Raw genomic sequence first — 25,983 nt, forward strand, 5'->3', positions numbered from 1 at the left:
CAGTGAAGTCTTTTGCTTTGTGTCTCCTCAGGCAATTTATTTCCGAGTGTTAGACAAGAGCCCTTCTCAAGCCCTGGAATGGGTCCCCCTTGCTACAACACTACTTACATAAAATAGATAAACAATAAGGACCTACATTCCATATCTTGTAATAATCTGTAATGGAAAATAACAGGAAACTGCATTCCATGTCTTATAATAATATATTATTGCACAGGAAACTACATTCCATATCCTGCAATAATCAGTAATGGAAAATAATTCTTGTATATATTATACAAATATAATTATAGCTATATTACATAACATATAATATATAACTGTATAATATAATATATTGTGTGTATATATATATATATATATATACTGTATATATAATTGACTCACTTTGCTATCCACCTGAAACTAACACAACACTGTAAATAAATCAACTGTACCTTAATTAGAAAAAGAAAAAAACATCAGTATTAATATCTAAAAAAAAAAAATCCCAAAAAACCCTACAATAGAAAAATAAGTATATCTGTGAGCTGAAATAAACAGCCTAATAAAACTTTTTCTTTAAGATTTAAAGGATTTCAAAATCACTCTATGGGTAGGAGAATTGTATTGAATACCCAGTACATATAAATACAAGCATTATATTTACAAACATATATATGTCTTATGTGTATATGTAATGTAATAATTTATAAATCTTGGAGCTCCCACTGTGGTGCAATGGGATTGGTGTCATCTAGGGAGTTGCTTGTGATGCAAGAAGGTTCAATCCCTGGCCTAGCACAGTGGATTAGGGATCCAGTGTTGCTACAGCTGTGGCTTAGGTCATGACTATGGCTCTGATCTGATTGCTGGCCTGGTAGTTCCATAAACTGCAGGGTGGCCTGAAATGAAAAAAAATATATAAATCTTATTTTATGAATAAAAAATATAAGAGATTGAAAAAGGACCTCTTACATATAAATTATGATATGTGACTTGTAGACTAAAAAAAATATGCACAACCTAAAATTTGAGAGTTATGTTTTATTTAGCAGACATTCTCAGTATTTCAATCCCGGCAGGCAGCATCTCAGGTAACCCTAAGGAAAAAAAAAAAAAAAAAAAAAAAACTTCTAGGAAGCAGGGGGGGAATCTAGAATATATAGGAGTTTTGCAACAAAAGGCAGGTAGCTGGAAGAAAAAAAAAATAGATATCTCAAGGAATTTGTCACTCTTCTATATATAGGGAGATTCAACAGTCTGGGCTCATCAAAACCATTCCTTTGATATGTACCACTGTAGACACTTTGATTTTTTTTTTTTTTTTTAAGAGCACAAGCTGCCAACTAATTTTATTTCCACATGAAGTAAAAGATGTAATGTAATCAAAAGGAAGACACTGGATCAAGGTTTACATTTTGTGATCTACAGAAGATTTATGTTTTATTTAAAAATGACGATGTGGAATTCCCATCATGGATCAGTAGTTAACAAATCTGACCAGCATCTATGGGGATGCAGGTTTGATCCCTGGCCTTACCCAGTGGGTTAAGGATCTGGTGTTGCTATGAGCTGTGGTGAAGGTCACAGATGCAGCTCAGATCCCGAGTCGCTGTGGCTATGATGTAGGCTGGCAGCTATAGCTCTAATTCAACCCCTAGCTTAGAAACCTCAATATGATGCAGATGTAGCCCTAAAAAATAAAATTAAATAAATAAAATAAAAATGAAGATGGAAAACTGTTAGGGAATTCAAAAAAACAGCCTATATTCATGTTTATTCATTTTAGCACATCAATTTTCCAAAGAGAAACAGCCACTGTAGAAAAGGCCTCTTCCAGTTGCCTGTAAAGATGTGCAGGAGACTGCCTGGCAGTTCTGTGCCCATCCAGAGCTGGGGCTGTATGAAGTCAGTAGTGATTCAGGGTAATGAGCACAGGATGCCTGCAATGCAGTCACCAAGCACTCTGTTTGGCCTCCAGGGGCTTTGGGGGGTACTTCAAGAAGTCCAAGAGGTTTTTGCTTTTTCTTAAGATTTTTATTTTTTCTATTATAGTTGGTTTACAGTGTTCTGTCAATTTTCTACTGTACAGAAAAGTGACCCAGTCACACATACCTTAATTTATTCTCTTTTCTCACATTATCATCCATCATGCTCCATCACAAGTGATTAGATATAGTTCCCAGTGATATACAGCAGGATCTCATTGCTTATCCATTCCAAATGAAATAGTTTGCATCCATTAACCCCAGATTCCCATTCCATCCCATTCCCTCCCCCTTCCCCTTGGCAACCACAAATCTGTTCTCCAAGTCCATGAGTTTCTTTTCTGTGGAAATGTTCATTTATGCCCTATATTAGATTCCAGATATAAGTAGTATCATATGGTATTTGCCTTTCTCTTTCTGACTTACTTCACTTAGTATGAGAGTCTCTAGTCTCATCCATGTTGCTGCAAATGGTATTATTTTGTTCTTTTTTCCATTGTGTATATATACCACATTTTCTTTATCCATTTATCATCTGTCCATGGACATTTATGTTTCTTCCATATCTTGGCTATTGTTAATAGTGTTGCAATGAACATATGGGTACATGTGTTTTTTTCAAGGAAAGTTTTGCCTGGATATAAGCCCAAGAGTAGGACTGCTGTGTCATAAAGTAGTTCTATGTATAGATTTCTAAGGTACCCGCATACTGTTTTCCATAGTAGTTGTATCAATTTACATTCCCACCAAAAGTGTAAGAGGGTCCCCTTTTTTCCATACACTCTCCACCATTTATTTGTGGTCTTATTAATGATGGCCATTCTGACTGATGTGAGGTGGTATCTCATGGTAGTTTTGTGTTGCTCTAATTATCAGTGATATTGAACGTTTTTCCACGTGCTTGTTGGTCATCCATGTATCTTTGGAGATATGTCTTTTGCTCATTTTTCAATTGTCATTTTTTTTTTGCTCTTGAGTTATATAAGTTGTTTGTATATTTTATAGATTAAGCCCTTGTCAGTTGCATCACTTTGAACTATTTTCTCCCATTCTGTAAGTTATCTTTTTTTTTTTTTTATGGTTTCCTTTGCTGTGCAAAAGCTTGTCAGTTTGATCAGACCCTGTTGGTTTATTTTTGCTTTTATTTCTCTTGCCTTGGGAGACAGACCTGAGAAAACATTTGTAAGGTTGATGTCAGAGAACGTTTTGCCTATGTTCTCTTCTAGAAGTTTGATGGTGTCTTGTCTTATGTTTAAGTCTTTAAGCCATTTTGAGTCTTTTTTTGTGTGTGGTGTGAGGATGTGTTCCAGTTTCACTGATTTACAGGTGGCTGTCCAGTTATCCCCGCACCACTTTCTGGAAAGACTGTCTTCTTCCACTTTATATTTTTACATCCTTTGTCAAAGATTAATGGACCATGGATTTCTGGGTTCTCTATTCTGTTCCATTGGTCTCTATGTCTGTTTTGGTATCAGTACCACACTGTCTTGATAACTGTGGTTTTGTAATATTGCCTGAAGTCTGGGAGAGTACACCTTCTGCTTGGTTTTGGTTCCTCAGGATTACTTTGGTAATTATGGGTCTTTTATTGTTCCACATAAATATTTGGAATGTTTGTCGTAGTTATGTGAAAAATATCCTGGGTAATTTGATAGTGATTGAATTGAATCTGTAGATTGCTTTGGGTAGTATGGCCATTTTTGATATTAATTCTTCCAATCCAAGAGCATGGAATATCTTTCCTTTTCTTTGAATCCTTTTTAATTTCCTTGATTAATGTTGTATACCTCTCAGCGTATAAGTTTTTCACCTCCTTAGTCAGGTTTTTTCCAGGTATTTAATTTTTGGGGGTGCAATTTTAAAATGTATAGTATTTTTGTATTCATTTTTAAATATTTCATTGTTAGTATACAGAAATGTGACCAATTTCTGAATGTTAATCTTATATCCTGCTACTTTGCTGAATTAGTTGATCAGTTCATGTAGTTTTTGGGTTGAGTCCTTAGGGTTTTCTATGTATAGTATCATGTCATCTGCATAAAGTGACAATTTTACCACTCTTCTTCCAATTTGGATATCTTTTATTTCTTTTGTTTGTCTGATTGCTGTGGCTAGTACTTCCAATACTATGTTGAATAAGAGTGATGAGAGTAAGCATTCTTTTCTTGTTCGAGATTTTACCAGCAAGGCTTTCAGCTTTTCTCCACTGAGTATTATATTTGCTGTGGGTTTGTCATAAATGGTTTCTATTATGTTAAGCTATGTTCCTCCTATACCCACTTGGGTAAGAGTTTTTGTCATGAATGGATATTGGACTTTGTCAAATGCTTTTTCTGAATCTATTGAAATGATCATGTGGTTTTTGACTTTTCTTTTGTTAATGTGGTATATAACGTTGATTGATTTTTGTATGTCGAACCATCCTTGTGTACCTGGGATGAATCCCACCTGGTTGTGGTGTATGACCTTTTTTATATGTTGCTGGATTCAGTTGGCTAAAATTTTGTTGAGAATTTTTGCATCTATATTCATCAAAAATATTGGCTTATGATTTTCTTTTTTGGTAGTATCTTTGTCTGGTTTGGGTATTAGAGTGATGGTGGCTTCATAGAATGCCTTCGGGAGCATTCCCTCTTCTTCAACCTTTTTGAAAAGTTTAAGGAGGATGAATGTAAGTTCCTCTTTGTATGTTTGGTAGAATTCACCTGTGAAGCCATCTGGTCCTGGGCTTTTGTTTGTAGGGAGGGTTTTTATTGACATATTCAATTTTGTTTCTAGTGATCAGTGTGTTCCATTGATCTATTGCTTCTTGATTCGGTTTTGGTGGCCTCTAAATCTCTAGAAAGTTGTCCATTTCTTCTAGGTCGTCAAAATTGTTGACACATAATTGTTCATAGTATTCTCTTATGGTTTCTTTTATTTCTGCTTTATCTATTGTGATTTCTCCTTTTTCATTTCTTATTTTGTTTATTTGGGTTTTTTCTCTCCTCTTCTTGGTGAGTCTAACCAGAGTTTTTTCATTTTTGTTTACCTTTTCAAAGAACCAGCTCTTGGTTTCATTGATTTTTTCTTTTTTTTTTTGAATCTCTATTTTATTGATTTTCTCTCTGATCTTTATGATTTCCTTCCTTCTGCTGACTTTAGGTTTTGTTTGATCTTCTTTCTCTAATTCATTTAGGTGGTGGATTTAGTTGTTAATTTGAGATTTTTCTTCTTTTTTGAGGAAGACCTGTATCTCTCTGAATTTCCCTCTAAGCACCACTTTTGTGGCACCCCATAGATTTTGAATGGTTGTGTCCTCATTACCATTTGTCTTGAGGTATTTTTTAATTTCCTTTTTGATTTTCTCATTGACCCATTAGTTTTTTAGTAGAATGTTGTTTAGTCTCCTTGTAATTAGTTTTTTCTCATTTCCTTTCCATGGTTGATTTCTAGTTTTATGCCATTGTGGTCAGAGAAGTTACTTGAAATAATTTCTACACCCTTAAATTTCTTGACGTTAGTTTTGTGCCCCAGTATCAATCCATGGGAATGTTCTATGTACACTTGAGAAGAATGTATATTCTGACTTTTTGGGATGTAACGTCCTGAAAATGTCAATTAAATCTAACTTTTCTATTGTGCCATTTAGGATCTCAGTTACCTTATTGATTTTCTGTCTAGACAATCTGTCCATCGATGTGCGTGGGATGTTAAAGTCTCCTGCTATTATTGTATTTCCATCAATTTCTCCTTTTATGTCTGTTAGTATTTGTTGTAGGTATCAGGGTGCTCTGATATTAGGGACATATATATTGATGATTGTAATATCCTCTTCTTGAATGGATCCTTTTTTCATTAAATAGAGTCCTTCTTTGTCTTTCTTTATGGACCTCATTTTAAAGTCTATTTTGTCTGATATGAGTATTGCAACTCCTGCTTTCCTGTCTTGTCCATTGGCATGAAATGTCTTTTCCCATCCCCTCACTTTCAATCTATATATGTCCTTTGCCCTAAGATGAGTCCTTTATAGACAGCATATTGTAGGCTCTTGCCTTTCTTTATACAATTTGCCACACTGTCTTTTGATTGGAGCATTCAGTCCATTTTTATTTAATGTAATTATTGAAAAACATGGATTTATTTCCATTTTAAACCTTGTTTTCAGAGTTTCCATGGTGGTTCAGCAGTTAATGGATCTGACTAGGAACCATGAGGTTGCAGGTTCAATCCCTGGCCTCGCTCAGTAGATTAAGGATCCAGTGTTGCCATGAGCTGTGGTGTAGGTTGCAGATGCGTCTTGGATCCTGCATTACTGTGCAGTGCTATAGGTCAATGGCTACAGCTCCAATTAGACCCTAGCCTGGGAGCCTCCATATCCCATGAGTTCAGCCCTGTAAAAGACAAAAAGACAAAAAAATAATAATAATAATAACTTGTTTTCCACTTGACTCTTTGTTTCTCCTTTGTTTCTCTCTCTCTCTCTCTCTCTCTTTTTTTTGGGGAGGAGGGGGGGTTGGGTGATTTACATTTGCTTTAAGCTTGTGTACTTTTCTTTCTTTTTTTTTTTTTTTTTTTTTTTTGTCTTTTGCCATTTCTTGGGCCGCTTTCATGGCATATGGAGTTTTCCAGGCTAGGGGTCCCATTGGAGCCATAGCCACCAGCCTACACCAGAGCCACAGCAATGCAGGATCCAAGCTGCGTCTGCAACCTACACCACAGCTCATGGCAACGCCAGATCCTTAACCCACTGAGCAAGACCAGGGATATAACCCGCAACCTCATGGTTCCTAGTCAGATTCATTAACCACTGTGCCACGACAGGAACTCCTGTACTTTTCTTTTTAGTTTTTGTGAATGTAATGTTTGGTTTTGATTTGTGGTTGCCCTCTTTTTCAAGTATGTTAAGCCCTTACTATTTCTGCCTGCTTTAGCCTGAGAGTCATATAGGCTCAAGCATATTATTACAAGGAAAAGAGTCTAGCTAGATGTACTTTCCTTCCTCACATGCTATGATTTTGAAGTCCTTTTTTAACATCTGCATGTTTGTCCTTTTGCTGTACCTTATGTTTATTGTCACTTTTACATTAGGGTTTTTTTTAATCTTTTATGTCTGTATACTGGCTTATATAAGTGAGTGCTTTCCAATGTTATTTCCTCCATCCTATTTCTTCTTACTTTTCTATTCAGAGAAACTGGTTCAGTATTTCTTTAATAATGGGTTTAGTATTGCTGTAGTCTTTTAGCTTTTGTTTGTTGGAGAAATTCTTTATTTCTCCTTCTACTTTAAATGATACTTTTGCTGGGTAGAGTATTCTAGGCTGAAAATTTTCCCCTTTTAGGACTTTGAATATATCTTGCCACTCTTTTCTGGCCTATAGTGTTTCTGTAGATAATTCAACTGATATCCTTATGGGGGTTCCCTTATGATTATACTTTGTTTTTCTCTTACTACTTTTAGAATCCTCTCTTTATTTTTAACTTTGCCATTTTTATTATAACATATCTTTGTGCAGGCCTGTTTGGGTTCAACTTTTTTGGGGCCTTCTGTGCTTCCTGTATCCTGATATCTGTTTCCTTTAGATTTGTAACATTTTCAGACATAATTTCCTCAAATATATTTTCAATTCCCTTTTCTTTTCCTTCTCCTTCTGGAATTCCTATTATGTGTAGATTGACCCATTTTATATTATCTCATAGATCTCTCATATTGCTCCCCCCCCTTTTTTTATTTGGTTCTCTGTCTGCTCTCCTGATTGTGCCATTCCCGTTATTCTATCTTTCCAGTCACTAATTTGTTCCTCTGCATTATTCATTCTGCTCTTTTGTGCCTTTAGCACAGTTTGCATCTCTACAAAAGAATTTTCTAACATTTCTTGGTTTCTCCTTATATTTTCTAGTTCCTCTCTAAAGAAATCTCCATTATTGTTTATATCTGTACTTAACTCCTTCATATTCACCCTTAATTACTTCAGTATTTTCACTATTTTCCTTTTGAACTCAGTGTCTATTGGACTGTAGAGATCTCTTTCATTGTTTGCTGCTTCAGGTGAATTCTCCTGTTCTTTTAACTGGGAATGGTTCCTGAGCTTCTTCATCTTGCTTGTATTTTTTTCTTTTTGTGTGAGCTTAGGGAAACTAAACTATAGTTTTGGAGAGCTATTTCCATGAACGAGTGCCCCTTTGTATTTTGTGGGGAGTTATTATTTATTTTTGGCATGGGAGTTTGGATATTTGCTGTCTTTCTTGGTCTAAGCAAAATGTTATTTCCAGGGTGCCAAGTGTGTTTCCAGGGAGAAGGAGGCAATGGGTAGGACTAGTGGTTACTACCTGGTTGATGGGCTCTTAACAGTAGCAAGGACCTCTAGAAAGGTGGCTTAGGGTACTCCTAAATTGCAGGGCCCTAGGAAGTGACAATGAGTCTCAGGCATGTTTAAGAAGTGCCCAGGGCATTTGCTGGTGGCAGGGTGTGTGAGTTCCCAGGAGAGAGATCACAGCAAGAGGTGGTGTTCAGTCAAAATACCCTCCTCTGTGGTCCCCTTTGAGGAGATTTGAACTGCAAGTGGTGCCTCTTCAAGGACCCCTAGTAGTGGTGGGTCACACCCACCTCTGAAGTCAAAGATAACTGCAGTGTTTTGCCCCCGCCACCTGTAGACCATGCAAGAAACACCTTTCCCATTCAGCCCATGCAGAGGGTGCTACACAGCCTGCTTCTAGTTACTGGATCCTGGGGAGTGACAGTGATCAAGCATGTGGGTGCTGCCTGGAGTATTTGGCAATGGCAGCAGCAGGGAGAGTGTGAGAGCTCCCAGGGGACAGAGAGCAACAATGGGTGGTGCTTGGTTGCAGTGCCCTCTTTTTTGCAAATCTCTGAGGTGACTGGGGCCACAGGTGGGGACTGTCCACAGACCTCTAGTGGTAGCAGGCCATGCCTCCCTCTGGTTTCTGAGATGACTGCTGTGGTTTGTCCTTAGTGACTATAGATCATGCAAGAGACACTGTGTTTCACTTAGCCCCCACTGCCCTTATCCCACACAAAGGGTGCCTGACCATCTGCAGCCCACACGAGAAGTGCCTGGTCTCCCATAGCCTGAGCAGGTGGCCTCTCACCACCCCTAGTCTGTGCCAGAGGCACCCTGATCTCTGAAAACCCATGCATGTTCAGGGAGATTCCTATGGTTTTCCCTCTCTCCTCCTCTCACTCTCCCCAACAGTGGCACCTTTCTTGTCCTGCAGGCCCAGACCCCCTCCTGGGTTCACTTTGCTGTGGTGTTCCACTCCCCAGTCCATAGCACACTAATCCCTAGACCCTCAAGCCGTCTCCACATAGCCAATCCTCATCCTCTCCCTGTGACTGACCTCTGGATTCCTGAGTTTCAGCACCCAGCCTCCTCCCAAGTGTCTCAGGCTGTGCTGTATAGGTTGGTGGTACAGATGATCTGTGTGGCTCACTCTGATTTTCCCTCCTCAGTCCAGCTGCTGTGCTTTTCTCAGTGACTTTGGGGTCCCTCTATCTCAGCTGACCTTCTGTCCATTAGGTGGTTTTCCAAGGTGTGTGTTCTTTTTCTCTTTCACAGCATTCACATTCTCTTGAATGTGAAATTCAAGAGAATTTTCATTCTCTTGAATGCTAGTCCTATCCTGATTCCTTTTCTCTCTCTTTTCTCTTTTTCTACCCAGCCAAGTTGAAGATTTCTTGCCCTTTTGAGGTTTAAGTTCTTCTGCCAGTGTTCAGTAGATGTTCTGTGTGAATTGTTCTACATTTAGATGTGGTGTTTTTTTGGTTTTTTTTTTTTTTAATGTGTTTTTGGGAGAAGGTGACCTAGACGTCTTACTCCTCCACCATCTTGGTCCTCATTCCTGATACTTTGATTCTTTATGATCCAAACGTTCCAGTTGCTAATGCAGGCATATTTCTTTTGTCACTGAGCAGAGCCTTGTGGAGCTTCGGGTCTCAAAAGCCTTCCTGTGTCCCCTATTTCTTGTTTTTAGGAAATGGGCCTCATTCAGCTTCCATGACCTTCCCTGAGTTCCAAAGTATATGTTCAAACACTTACTGATCAGGGAAGGGAGAGGATGTAAAGACAAGCGAGAAACAGTCAAGAAACTATAGTGCAGTCTTGGGGCAGGGTCCTGGTTCCCTCTTAAGGGATACACATAATGACATAGGCATCTTATACACCTAAAAGTTATATTCCTTACGCTTCTTTTAGAAATGAATACTTTAAAATTGAACAACTTAGAGCCCTTCCTTGAGTTTCTCCCCTGTTGGAGTGCACCCTAAACACAATCACCTGTAAACTAAAGATTAGGCACCCTGAGCACAATTGCCTGTGGGCTGAAGATTATTAGCACATGATGTTTTACAGGTACTTTCCTAGTTTGTTCTAATCTCCGATCAATATGTCTTTTTCACATACCCCAGAAGGTCACCACCAGGATCACACCCAGATCCCCTGATGCCAGTTTGACAACTAAGATTCCCCTAAAGAAAGAAGAATGCATGTTTGCCCCAATCCTGATTCTTATCTGAAACTCTGTTTTCTCCTTTTAGACTATAAAACCCCCTTCAATTCTTTTCCAAAAGAGGGCACAATCTTTAAGGCATTATCCTGCTGGTGGCCACCTTTGCCTACCAAAGCAATAAAGCTTTTTTCTCCTTCACTCAAAATATTTTCTCTATTTCTTTCTATTTGGCCCTGGTGGACAGAGGTTGAGTTTTGCCAACACTGTGATAAATCTTGAGTTGCTTGAACCTACTGGAGAAGGTCTTTGTTTTAGGGCCCAAATTGCTAGGCAGCAGATGTGCTTGCAGAAGGGATTATGGCCTAAAGCCATATGCAGATGATGAAAATTCATGTGGCTGCAAAAAAAGTAAAGAATAGCATAAGTAGTCAATTAGAAGAATGTCTGGGAAGCCCAAGAATAAGAAAAACAAAGTGATGGAGAATGTGGTGTGGATTTTACATGGAATTGAAGTCTTAAGCAGATACCAATTCCATACAGAGGGAATGAAACTGAGAAAGTCCCTGTGGGGCTCCTGGGCTCAAAAGCCTTCCTATGTTCCATTTCTTGCCTGCAGAGAATAGGCTTCAGCCTCCATAACCTTCCCTGAGTTCCAAAGGGGGTTTCAAACTGTTGCTAATCAGGAAATTGAGAGGATGAAGAGATAAGGGAGGAGCAGTAAGAAATAATAGAGCAGACTTAGGGCAGGGTCCTGATTCCCCTTCAAGGGATATACCTAATAATATCTTTGAGCTTTTCTGAAAAATTAAAACCCCCAACAAATGGGAGATATTACTTGATAAGGTGTTGATAATTACTTGATAAGGTGTTCTTCATTCCAGAAAAGAGGACCATCAAAACCAGTCCTTGGGGACCAATAAACACCAGCTTAGAAGAATGAAAACTTGTATCTACCCTGATCCTTATCTGCGGCCCTATTTTCCACTCTCAAAACTATAAGATCACCTCCTATTCTCTCCATAAAGAGGGCATCTTTTAGGCACTAGCCTCCTGTGGCCTCATTCACCTGATAAAACCATAAAGCTATTTTTTTCTCCTTTTCCCAACACTCAGCCTCCCTGTTTTTGTTTAGCACTGGTAAACAGATGATGAGCTTTGGCAACAGGATTGCAGTGTCTTGGAAGAGGAGTGACAGAAGCAAGGCTGGGCCTGGGTCTTTAAATAGATCATGGGAACAAAATTCTTAACAGCAAACAAAAATCTGTGGGTGGAGTCTGGGCACATGGAAGAGAACTACACTCGGAAATTCTCAATTAGAGACAAAATGGGCATGCTGAATTTGTATACCTCTTTTTGGGACTTGAAGCCATGGGCTGGGACTCAAACCCAGCCAAAACCCAGATTAGGACTTGAACCCACTGTTTTCTGTTTGTTTGTTTTGGATTAAAATTTCACACTTATTCTCAGGACTTACTGAAGTTCTTTATGTCAATGCAGAAGGAATTCAGCAAGAGGCACAGTAATGTGGAAGAAATAGATTTATTGAGGGATGAAGAAAGTATGTGCCATGTCAGAAGGTGAGATGTGAGAGGGCCCCCAAATATGGGGTGGTTAGTTTTATGGGCTGGGTAATTTCATAGGCTAATGAGTGGAAGGATTATTCCAACTGTTTCCAGGAAGGGGTAAGGGTTAGCAAGAATTGGACTATCACTTATTTTTGGCCTTTTATGTTTAACCTCAGAACTGTCATGGTGCCTGCCAGTGTATCATTTAGCTAATGTGTTACAATGAGCCTATAGTGAGGCTCAAAGTCCAGTGGAAGCCAAATCTTCTGCCATCTTGGACCTCATTGGTTTAAACCAGCTTTTGTAATATCCTCAAGGACTGTGTCATTCTTTTAAGGCTTGTATCCTGCCCCCCTTCCCTCCTATTTCAATGCCGTCACTGGAAGTGAGTTTCAAGAAGAGAAATGGAAAGAGGGATTTGGTCTCTGAAGTCCTGTTTCTAAGATCTATATGCTAGGGAATTTTAAGTGTTGAAGAGTCTGAGAGGTAAGTCAGTGCTTTGATCAAAAAGGCTGATAGGGCTTGACACCAGGAGGGAGTGCCCTTCAATAGGACTCTGGGCCCCCAAGGGCTTCCAGGTTCCAGACAGGGCTCCATAAAAGAGTTACTTGAGCCTGCAAGCGTCTGCTTTGGGGCATCTTACCCATCATACATTCTTTAATCTCTTTCTCTGTTTCTCTCTGTGTTTGCTTTGAATTTTGCTTTTGCTCACTGTCCATGCTTTTGGTCCTGACTTTTTAATGGTCAGCTCAGTCATTCCCAGAGAAACAGCCCACGTCTCTCTCACTCGTGATTCAGTCTTCTCTCTCCTTGCTCCCATCCAACAAAAGTCTGCTCATCAAAGCTGGCTCTGCTCCCTGCCTTGCCCCACTCCTGACAGCTCCGTGATAGCCAGAGGCTCCAGTCCTGGGATGGGAGGTGAGGAAACATGGACAAGGACCACTTGACCTCTTCACTAAAACCACATTGTCAGCCAAAAGGGAAATTTTTCAGTGGCTACTTGGTCATGGGAATGATGCTATTGCAATCTTCTTGAGTCTTCTAGCCATAGACAGGGTGTCTTGGAAAATCAATGGCCCACCAGCAGGGAAGGTGGGAGTTAGGGAGTCAATGCTTAAAACTGCGGCAGTGTAGTAAATTAGTACTCAGTAATCAAATTGTGAATGTATGTGATTAAAAAAAGTCAAAGACTATATGAAGGCTTAAAAAGAAAGGCAGCAACTGATAGATGTGCCATCCTTTCCCCTTTATCTCAATAAAAACAACAACTGCCAGGATGGCAAATATTGTCCCCTGAGTGAATATTATTTCTCACACAGTGTTTGCAATAATTCAGTAAAGGACTCTTTCACACTATCACCCTTTTCACAGATGTTGAATGGACAGTCAGCACTAACCAACAAAGGTCAGATTTCAAAGCTCACACAATTACATTCCAATTTGCATTAACATACGTAGCACATGCACACAAACAAATAAAATTTAATGCAAATGAAGTTTCCCCCTCAAACATTATGTCAGTCACAATAAAAGGACTTCATTCTAAGAATAAGAAATATAGAACCCCAATTTTAGTACTTCAGGTATAAAGAAATTAAAACAAAAAATCCTTACACTTACTTTATTTGACTGTTCTGGGCATAAAGAAGTTCCTGGACCAGGAATTTAACCCACACCATAGGGAGACCTGAGCACAGCAGTGATAATACCCAATCCTTAATCCACTAGGTGACCAGGGAACTCCCTTATGTGATTTTAGAGTAAGTCACTTTTTAAATTTCTCAAATGTGTACGCTTGCTAACAATTCAAGTAAGATGTACTTTTAGAAATCATAAAACTATTTAAACATTAAATATATAATTTGATTAATTATGGTCATACTAAATTTCATTATTCATCTTCAAAAATCTTCTAAGCTTGAAGGTAAAATTGTGTGTCATGGCTGAAATATAAATAGAGATTTTGTTTCATCTCATAATTTTCCATTGATGTTACAATTTGACTTCCTCATAAGCAGACCTCTAAATTGCCTGGTGCCAGATAGCATCACTGACCACAGTGTCAATATTTATATTAATTATGGTGATTTATTTCTTCCTCTAAAATGTATTAAGAGCATGATCTTTCTGAAGGGATATCAAACGATGATTCTACAGGTGATATTTACTTTGCAACTGGCCAAAGTTTAAAATGTGTGAAGTTTTAATTAGGGGATATGTCTTAAATGTGGACCCACTGTTCTTTATTTTTATACATACTATCTCCCTACTTATGTTTTACAAGAGCTTTTGTGAGGAAATTTTATAAACATAAACTTTGCCTCTATCCAAATAAGCATTCTACTTGTTCATTTATTGTTGAGCCAAAAGTAAATTCAATCGGAAAATTTTACAAACATTTGTGGCCAGCTTGGAGCATAAACATAAAAGCACTATTTTAAAACTGAATATTTCTAGTGTCACCATAATGGGATTCATTTTAGTGTGATTTAGACTAATGTAACATGAATAATTTGCAGTTCAACTTCACAAAGGGCATTCTTAGACTATTATCTAATTTACAACTAATATTCAGAAGGTTCTTATGGTATTATCCAATTTACAACTCAATAAGTGCCTTAGTAATACTTTGAAATAAAGATCTGAGGTAATTTTCCTATGATAGAACAAGATGGAAAATAATGTGAGAAAAATAATACATATGTATATATGACTGGGTCACTTTGCTGTACAGCAGAAAGTACCCAACATTGTAAATCAACTATAGTTTAATAAAAAAAATTTTTTAAAGGTATCTGAGATAATCACAAAATTACTCTAGCTATGCAGTAATAATTTCTATTGTTTTCAAAATTGCATAAAATCAATAAATGTTGCTCTTGTTAAAGGGAATAATTATAAATATTATATTTTATAAATATACAGTAATGTATCTATGAATATGGAATTAGGAGGTCTTTACTCTGTAGAAAATGTCTCATATGGGGACAATCCAATCAAAGTCTTATTAAAATGATTATTTTGTGTTATTCATCAATTCCTATAACAGTACATATGGAAGATATTGAAAAGAAATAAAAATTTCTGGAATGTAGGTCAGTATCACCCAATTTTTTTCTTTTTTTGGGGGGGGGGCGGCATCCACGACATATGGAGGTCCCCAGGCTATGGGTCTAATCAGAGCTACATTTGCTGGCCTTCACCACAGCTACAGCAACACCAGATCCAAGCCACATCTTCAACCGACACCACAGCTCACAGCAACACAGGATCCTTAACCCACTGAGTGAGGCCAGGGATCAAACCCTCAACCTCATGGTTCCTAGTCGAATTCATTTCCGCTGTACCATGATGGGAATTCTAAAAGATTGCCCAATTTTGAGCCTTCAGTTTTCACAGTTTTCAAATATCAACCCCAAAATTCAGTGCACAACAGTTGAATACATCAGAGAATTATTACTGGCACATTCAATTGATTTCTGTGTATAATGAATCCAGTCAGGGCTTCAGCAATGCATGATTATGAAATGGGACATATTCTTTTTCCCCCAGCTTGGACACTTTTGATGGAGGTACTTAGCCTGATGGGAATATAGTCTAAAGTGGAAGAGAATGAAAAGAACAGAGGATATAGAACAATTGCAGGGCAGAGATTGTTAGGAAGGGTCATAGAGAGGGGGATGGGTAGAGCTTGCTTGGTTGTTCAGTGCAACCAGCCCCAAGAATATGTATATCCTTAAAACACACAGAGATAACTCTATTTAAAGGGCAGTGTTGAAGATGGAAGAATTTTGGCATGATTCTCTTCTGTGGGGTTCCGATCAGAGTCAGTGGACCTTGAAGTTAATGGAATTGATGGTTTCCGGGCTATTGGTCATTTCCTGAAAGAAATGTTCTCTTCTTGAACAGATTATGTCAATAAAGTTCAAGGGGAAATCAATTAGAGGAACAAGTCTCATAACTTTGGAAGACTTTATTTTTTTGCCTTTTTGATATAGACCATAATAAAATGAAAATTAAATTATAAGATGCTCTAGGGCAAATTCTTCCTACATTATCTAAAAATGTGACTGTAATAGTAGCCTTGAATAAACTACTGCATTATTGATAGCTATTTAATTCATGTATTTGTTCACATTTTCCTTTCACAGCCTCTAGAAATTCAAAGTACTTGTTTTTTAGGGTTTTTATTTTTTAAAATTATTTGATTGAAGCATAGTCGATTTATAATGCCATGTTATTTTCTGCCTTATAGCAAGGCAATTTGGTATATATATATATACACACACATATATACACATTATATATATATATATATATACACACACACATAATTTTTAAAATATTCTCTTCTACCATAGTTCATCACAGGACATTGAATATAGTTCTCTCTGTTATAGAGTAGGACTTTATTGTTTATCCTTGCTATATACAATAGTTTGCATTGGCTAATCACAAGCTTCCATTCCATCCCTCCATCACTCTCCCTCCCTGTTGGTAACCACAAGTCTGTTCCCTATATCTGTCTAGTCTATTTCTTATTCATAGATAAGATCATTTGTGCCATATTTTAGATTACACATGTATGTGATACATGGTATTTGTCTTTCTCTTCTGACCCACATCATTTAGTATGATCATTTCTAAGTCCTTACATGTTGCTGCTAATGGTATTATTTCATTCTTTTTATGGTTGGGTAGTATTCAATTATATATATCCTCTTTCTCCATTCCTCTGTTCACAGGCATTTAAATTGTTTCTGTGTCTAGGTTATTGTAAATAATGCTGCTGTGAACATAGGGATGCTGGTATGTTTTTGAATCAGAGTGTCTCTGGATGTATGCCAAGGAATGGGATTGCTAGAACATATGGTAACTCTATTTATAGTTTTTAAAGGAAACTTCAAGCTGTTTTCCAAAGTAGCTGCTCCAATTTATATTCCCACCAATAGTGTAGGAGGGTTAACTTTTCTCCATATTCTCTCCAGCATTTGTTATTTGCAGAGTTTAATGATGGGCACTTTGAGCCCCAAAGTGCTTGTTTTTGATAGTATAGATAATCATCAATGATTATGAAAATTATTTGGATTATGATATTCCTAAAATATTTAGTGGAAGAAAAAAACCAGCTATAACATAAACAGATTATAAGAAAATGGAAACATTCTATTAAAGGAATAAAAAAATCACTTAATAAATAGTTGGCTTGCAGGTTAGGTATTGTAAAAGACAAGCCACTGTAAGTTGTATTGTTAAAATAACTAACAAAAGAGTGTCACAGTTGAAATAAATAAAATAATAGCATAGGGTTTCAGGGCATCTAGATCTGGCAATGAAATGTGCTGAAGCCTTGATTCTGCCACACTTTTGTACTACAATTTGTCATTCCTCTTAGGGCTCAGGATGATATATATTCAGGTTGTTGGCAACCACAATTTGTGCTAAGATCTGGCTGTTCCATTAGTTTATAATGAGGAAGGCCCAAATCCTGAATGTTTTAGGACCATTCAAGTTGATATTGTACAGGTGGTGAAGGACCATCCAAGTCTCTTAAGGTCAGTTTTATCTGAGAGCTGCCTTCTTTTTTCAAATCCATGGGGAGCCGTTTATAACAACTGCTGAAAAAGCAAGGGGCTGCTTAATTCTTCATTGTGAGAAGCACTCACCCTTAGAAAGATATTTAAATGTGCAACTTTACAAAGTACACTTTGCTATTAAGCCTGCAGAATACCACAAGGTTTATGAAAACATAGATCAATGCCAACTACTTTATTAAATGACATTGCTAATAGCAGGCACCTGCAGTGCAGTTTTCTGTTTTTAGAAAACGTCCTTTTTTTTTTTCTTTGTAATTTGTATCTTTGGATGAGAGATTTTGTACCAAGAAATCTCCCATGGTTATTACTTCATATCTCAGCCCATAATTCATAATTTAACCACACAGTTATAATTGCCTATATTGAAGACATCTTTAACTCAGTAAAAGAAAATATAAGCCAAACTTTATTTTGAGAAATAAAAAGAAAGTAATATTTAGTCTTGATTTTTAAAATCTCTTAAATAAGCTAGTGAATAGTTTTGCATTTTTCAGCATTAATGCTCCTGAAATGACAAGCCAGAGAATATTTTGAGTGTATGTACTTCTCCTAACTATGATAACTGTGTGTTATTTAAATAAAATACTGATAAGTTAGGAGTTCCCATTGTGGCTCAGTGGCAACAAACCCAACTAGTATCCATGAGGTTGCGTGTTTTATTCCTGGCCTTGCTGAGTGGGTTAAGGATGCAGCATTGCCATGAGCTGCAGTGTAGGTTGCAGATGCACCTTGGATTTGGCATTGCCATGGCTGTGGTGTAGGCCAGCAGACACAGCTCTGATTTGACTTCTAGCCTGGGAACTTCTATATGTCATGGGAGCAGACCTAAAACAAAACAAAACAAAACAAAACAAAAAACAATTAAGTTAATCTTAAGAGTACCAAATACTCATATCTTAGTTAATACCTTACACTAAATCAAATGCTTAGCTATTTCTTATAACCCTAGAACTTCCTTCCTCTTCAAATGACCAAATCTCACTAATTTTAAGATAAAAATGTGGTGTTTTCATCATGGCTCAGCAGAAATAGATCTGACTAGCATCCATGAGGATGCAGATTTGATCCCTGGCTTTGCTTAATGGGTTAAGGACCCTGCATTGCCATGATCTGTGGCATAGGTTGCAGATATGGCTGGGATCCCATGTTACTGTGGTTATGGTGTGGGCCAGCAGCTGCAGCTCCAATTCGACCCCTAGTCTGGGAACCTCCATATGCCGTGGGTGCAGCCCTAAAGAGAAAAATTTTAAAAAGAGAGGAAAAATGTGCTTTGAGATGTTCATAAAAGGTATTTAAAGAAAATCATAGCATAGTTTTTGTGTATTTGTCTGTGAGTGTGGGTGCACACAGTTATACACACACAGGTGTGTGCTTTAGAGAGCCAATCCATCACTTGTTAACTACGTTTTAACAGTTTCTTCTTGTTATGATGTTCTTACAACAGTTAATACACTCATAGAAAATAATTTTTTAAAAATTATCTGTTGAATGTGTCTGTGTGTATGTGTCTTTTTGGCTATTCATTATTGCTTAACAACATGAATGTCCATCAATAGATAAATGGATAAAGAAGATATGGTTTATATATACACAATGGAATACTGCTCAGCCACAAATAGAATAAAATAATGTAATTTACAGCAACATGGATGGACTTAGAGATTATCATACTAAGTGAAGTAACCAGACAAAGGTAAATATCATCTGATATTACTTATATGTGGTATCTAAAAAAAAATGACATGAATGAAGATACTTACTAAACAGAAATGACTAACAGACATAGAAAACAAATTTATGGTTACCAAAGAGAAAAGAAAGGAAGGGATAAATTAGGGGTTTAGGATTAATATACACATACCGCTATAGACAAAATAAATAATCAGCAAGGACTTACTGTATAGCAGGATATTAAACTTAATATTCTGAAATAATTTATAAAGGAAATCTGTAGACAGAAATTGACAGTAACAGTAGCTCTGTCTTATATTTCAAAAATCTATTTTTGCTTTATCAGAAAATTTAAAGAAAGTATTTTATAACAAGAATTTAATATTATGGGTAAAATATAATTATAAAATTAAATATTAATAGTACAAATGATATTTTTTGCTTTTTTTTTCTTAGGGCCACACTCATAGCATATGGAATTTCCCAGGCTAGAAGGCAAATTGGAGCTGCAGCTGCTAGGCTACACCATAGCCATAGTAACACCAGATCCTCAACCCACTGAACAAGGCCAAGGATTGAACCCACATCCTCATGGCTATTAGCGGGCTTCTTAAATCACTGAACCACACAATAGGAACACCCACAAAAGATTTTTTAATTTACACGTGCCTACTAAAAAATCATATTTAACTAAATGTTACAAATTACATTATGCAATAGTAATTATAAAAGTGTATCTCTGTATATTTATCCCAGAATAAAATTAAATTGTTACTTAAAATGTCAATTTATATTTCTCACCATATTCTAAATTGGCTAATTGGCTAAATAAGTTCAAACGAAGAAAATCTTTTTGAAATTGTTTGCATTTTTCTGATAAGAATAAAAAAGTGACAGAAGAGTTTGTTGTATAATCAACATAATTATAATGAAATTATAATGTAAAGAGCTTTAACTTTTTTCATAAAATTAACATAATTCTAGTACTGAAGTAATGACAGGTTTATATTTTTAAAGTGAGACAATAACATCAAAATGACCAATTTGTAGATGGAAAGAAATTGGCATGGAGCAAGTTCTGGTTTGAATTTTCAAAGGAATGGTGAGAATAATCCTAAACAAATTCAGGTCATATCATGAAGCATCATGAAAGCTAAAGAAATGTAACATGAGAGGAAGTAAGTTTTAAACAGATCTGCTTTATAAAACCTTTTAATAGCAATTAAATGCTGTAACCTATAAATGCCGACTTTAGATTTACCAAAAAATATGTTTTATTATTGAAACTATGAGGTCATACCCTCAATTCAGCTTTAATTCTGCTTATTTTCATTTGAAATTTTATTTATTTATTTATTAATGAGAGTTTCAATGTTATTTCAGGTTCTCACTCTCTCTTTTTTGTTTGTTTTTTTTTTTCTTTTTCTTTCTTTCCACCTATAACATGTGGAATTTCCCAGGCCAGGTATGGTGAACCTGTGCCACAGCAGCAACCAGAGCCATAGTGGTGAAAACATACAGGCCTTAATCTGTTACGCTACCAGAAAACTCCCTGAAATTATATTATATTTTGATTGCTTTCAAATTTTTGCTACTAAAAATATTATTATGATGGACATTCTTCAACATATTTTTTTGTTCAAATCCATTGTTATGCTTCCATATTAACTCCTTCAAGAAAGTCTCATCGTGGCACAGAGGAAACAAATCGGACTAGGAGCCATAGGTTGTGTGTTTGATCCCTGGCCTCACTTAGTGGGTTAAGGATCAGGTGTTGCCATGAGCAGTGGTGTAGGTTGAAGACTTGGCTCAGATTATGCATTGCTATGGCTATGGTGTAGGCCAGCAGTTAGAGTTCAGATTCAACCCCTAGGCTGGGAACCTCCATATGCTGCAGGTGTGGCTGAAAAAAAGCAAACAAACAAACAAACAAAAAAAAAATCTCCTTCAGGTGTAATTACCAGATCAAAAGGCATAAACGTTTTAAGGATTTCAATTCATATAGCTATATTACTTCCTAAAAGCTATCAACTCAAACAGGAAATGAGATGTATCTTCATCCTCAACAACTTGAATTGTTGAATGAAGAATGAAGACAGCTAAAAAGAGATAGTCCATTATTGTTTACATTTTTTATTTTATTGCATACACAAATATTTTATTTTTTATAGATGTTGGCTATTTTTTTTTCTGCAATTTTTTTTTTTTTCATTTTTAACTCTCTTGTGGCATATGGAGTTCCTGGACCAGGGATCTGATCTGAGCCACAGTTGCAACCTAAGCAGCTGTGGCAATGGCAATCCTTAACCCACTGTACTGGGCTGGGGATTGAACCTGCATCCAAATGCACCCAAGATGCCATTGATCCTGTTGCTCCACAGTAGAAACTCCTGTAATTTTTCTATTTATGTCCTAGGCCCATTTTCCCAACATTTTTTGTATGAAGTTTTAAGTTTATTCAAATGTACATCTGTGTACATCAATCTAATTTTGACATTCATGTAATAAAATTTACAAATATCTCAACAATACATAATATGAATAGTTTTTTTTACCAACTAATCCAAAAATGCAGATGAAATAACTTCCTTTAAAACCACATTTTATTCAAGCTGACAGAAGATAAAACAATATCCAGATAGTTCTATATTTAGTTAAACAATGAATTTATTAAAAACCTTCTCACAAAGAAAATTCCAGTCATGAATAAATAAATTCTATTGAGCACTAGGGAAGATACAAAAGCAACCTTACTTTTGGAAAACAGAGGATTTGAGGCAAATAATTTCCAGCGGGTTTTAGAAGAGCAGCATTACTCTGATATCAAAACTGAGAAATATATCAAAGAAAAACTTCAGTCCAATACCTCTCATGAATACAAATGCGAAAAACACTTTTTTTTAAAGTTTTTTTTATTTTTTCCTTTTCTAGGGCCACTCCCACGGCATATGGAGGTTCCCAGGCTAGGGGTCTAATCGGAGCTGGAGCTGCTGGCCTACACCAAAACCACAGCAATGCAGGATACAAGCTGCATCTGCAACCTACACCACAGCTCACGGCATCCTTAACCCACTGAGCAAGGCCAGGGATGGAACCCGCAACCTCATGTTTCCTAGTTGGATTCATTAACCTCTGAGCCATGACAGGAACTCCCGAAAAACACTTGTAAATTCCAGAAAATAAATCCAGCAACAGAGAAAAATGTTAATACTTCACTAGCAAGTATGGTTTAATCCAGTAATGAAAAGTTGATTGAAAAGTTGATTTAAAATTTTAAATTCATTCAATATAGTTTACAAACCCATCCCCCTTTTAAAACTTCCATAAGTCCTGCTCACACACCATTCATTCACCAGAGTTCACCATATGTCCTCCCCAGCCACTGGAAAGTGGTTAAAGAAAAAGTCTATTGTATGTGAGAACTGGGATGGTCAATCAATTTTGTCTTTCCCTCACCTGAGTTGGCATTTTCTGTCACAAATGTATTTGAGTGAGAAATATATTTATTAGGCAGTGGAAAAGAAATTAGAATGTACACTGTTAGTAGGAATGTAAATTGATTCAACCTCTATGGAAAACAGTATGGCAGTGCCTCAGAAAACTAAATCTAGAACTACCATATGATCCAGAAATCCTACTCCTGAGCATATATCCAGACAAGACATACATTCAAAAGGATACATGCACCCATATGTTCATCACAGCACTATTCACAATAACCAAGACATGGAAACAACCTAAATGTCCATCAACAGATGAATGGATTAAGAGGATATAGTACATATACACAATGGAGTACTACTCAACCATAAAAAAGAACAAAATAATGCCATTTGCAGCAACATGGAAGGAACTAGAAACTCTCATACTAAGTAAAGTAAATCCGAAAGAGAAAGACAAACACTATATGATATCACTTATATCTAGAGTCTAATATGTGGAACAAATGAACCTATCTACAGAAAATAAAAAGAACTCATGGACATGGGAAACAGACTTGTGGTTGCCAAGGGGGAAGGGGAGGGAATGGGATGGACTGGGAGTTTGGGGTTAGTATATGTGAACTACAGCATTTGAAGTGGATAAGCAATGAGATCCTGCTGTATAGCACTGGGAACTATACCTAATCCTTTGTGATGGAACACGATGGAGGATAATGTGAGAAAAAATTATGTATAACTGGCATTTTACTGTACAGCAGAATTTGACAGAACATTATAAATCAAATATAATAAAAAAATTTTCAAAAAAGAAATTGAGGAAGTTTGAGCAAAATATAAATGCTCTGATACCTTCACCTTCCACCAGGAGGTGTTAAGAGGTGCCTTTCAACTCTTGAAAAAGGAAAACATCAGAGCTTTATCACTTGAAGTAGGGAAGGAGGAAATATGAATGAGATAATTTCCCATGACTTATAGAGAGTCAAAGGGCCTTCTAAGTCAGTTAACTGCAAAACAGGATGATAAACATACGATAGAAAAAATGGTAAGGAACACTGAAAGAAAAAAATCATTTTAAGAAATATTTCTCATGTTCCCATTGTGGTGCAGCTGAAATGAATCCTTGGTTGGCTCATGATTCAATCCATGTAGCAACAAATGGCAAGTGCCAATCACCAGTTCACATCAGTTAGTTGGAAGGTTTGTTGTCGGTCTAAGGTTTGAGTGGGAAGAGATGCCATCCATGAATGAAAGGATCCTCCTCTTCAACCAAGCACTAGTACCGGCAAGGCTGGTTACATAATTTGCTAGATTCAGTATAGAATGAAAGTGCAGGGCTTCTTATTAAGAAAACAAGGACAAAAAGTATTATCAAAATGACTAAAATGTGAAACATTTTCCTTTCTTTGATATTATCTATCTTGACTTGTCATGGTGTATTTTGTTTGCTACTTAATATCTTACTAGGTAAGTTTTTAAATTCCTAGCAGGAATTTTACATTTCATATTTATTGTATGCACTAACATTTTCAATCCAAATACAAGTGCTTATTCAGTATGAAGAATCACAGATCACATAATCCATGTTTTATAACTCCCATATACATATGTATTTCATTTCACAAGAACAGTGGAGACACTGCACAAAACTCAACTTTTTTTCAGTTTTTAAAGTTTCATTGAAGCATAGTTGATTTACAATATTGTGATAATTTCTGTTGTACAACAAAGTGATTCAGTTATATATGTTCACACATCCATTCTTTTTCAGATTTTTTTTCCCACATAGATTATCACAGAATATTGGGTAGAGTTCTCTGTGCTAAACAGAAGGTCCCCATTGGCCAGTCATTCCATATACCTCAGTGTGCACATGCCAATCCCAAACTCCCAGTCCATCTCTCCACTCCCCACCTGTCCTGTTTGGTAATTGTAAGTTTGTCAAAGTCTATAAGCAAATAAGTTAATTTGTATAATTTTTTTAAGATCCCTCATATAAGGGATATCATATAATTGTTATCCTCCGCAGTCTAACTTCACTCAGTATATTAATCTACAGGTCCATCCATGAAAACTCAACTGTTTTCATTTCACTTTTTTATACCTACACATTCTATCAGTGTGACTATCTAAGCATATGAACCATGAAATAAACGCTAAAAAGAAAAGGAAATTTGGGATTCCTTATGATTTCCTTTCTTTCTATGTTATCATTTTCAATGTAGGTGATTGGCTTAAACAGGAAATTAACACAGTAAAAAGGATAAATTTAGGGAGTTCCCTGGTGGTCTAGTGGTTAGGATTCCAAACTTTCACCACTGTGGCTCGGGTTCAATCCTGGTCTGGAAACTGAGATCCCACATCAAGCTTCTGCACGTTCTGCTATATATATATATATTTGCTATATATATATATATATATTTCTCAGAAATTCATCTGTGTTTCTCAGAATTCCATGTGTTTTTCTATTCGATGTAAATTCTAGTTTGGACAGAATGGATGGCCTCTTTGAGCTGTCAGTGCTAGTGCTTGATCATGGGCAAATGCCACAGGTTTCCCTTGCCTTGAGTTTTATTGATGTCTCATGCACTGTGGGCACAGAGGAATTCTGTGTTCAGGGGCATTGTGGGCATCATCTGTGAACAGGGTACCAAGGAAATGTGGGTTCCTAGATTGTGTGTACGCCCTCTGCACAACTTTCCTATTAGACTTCTCTTACAATATAACTTTCGACATAAAAACGTTCATGGCAGAATTTTCACAATGACCTCTAAAGAAAATATGCATCACAAGAAATTAATTATATTAGATATAGTTTACAGAAATAAAAGTAAATCAATTATAGCTACATGCAACAATTTTTATGAATCTCAAACAAAATGTACAAAGGAAGCCCTGTACAAAACACGACTGTTCCAAAAAGGTGAGAGCAGGATCTTAAATGAAGCATGGGGCCCGTCTGAGTATGGGGCCCTGTGAAACTAAATAGATCTCATAATGATGCATTACAAATTTTGGTGTCAACACAACTATAAAAAGGAAAGTAAACATGGGCCCTGAAATTAAGGAGCAGTGCTCTTTTACATGGGGACTATTCACAGCTTTTTCTAATCATGGCATTTTTGTCTTATAGGCCAGTAACAGAAAATCATAAAGAAGTCAATTGAAAACCCAAAGCATACAGTCTGGTGGGCAGAACTCTAGGATGACCCCAACGATCTTTGTTTGTATATAATATTTTCCCCTTTAAGTGAGATTGGAAATTGTAACTAGAAGAGACATCAGTTTCCCATGA

Source organism: Sus scrofa, chromosome 8, assembly GCF_054392235.1.
Source record: "Sus scrofa isolate SSC_HxYL_T2T_F1_AM1 chromosome 8, Sscrofa_HxYL_maternal_Yorkshire_Landrace_v2.0, whole genome shotgun sequence".
In the NCBI taxonomy this organism is placed as follows: domain Eukaryota; kingdom Metazoa; phylum Chordata; class Mammalia; order Artiodactyla; family Suidae; genus Sus; species Sus scrofa.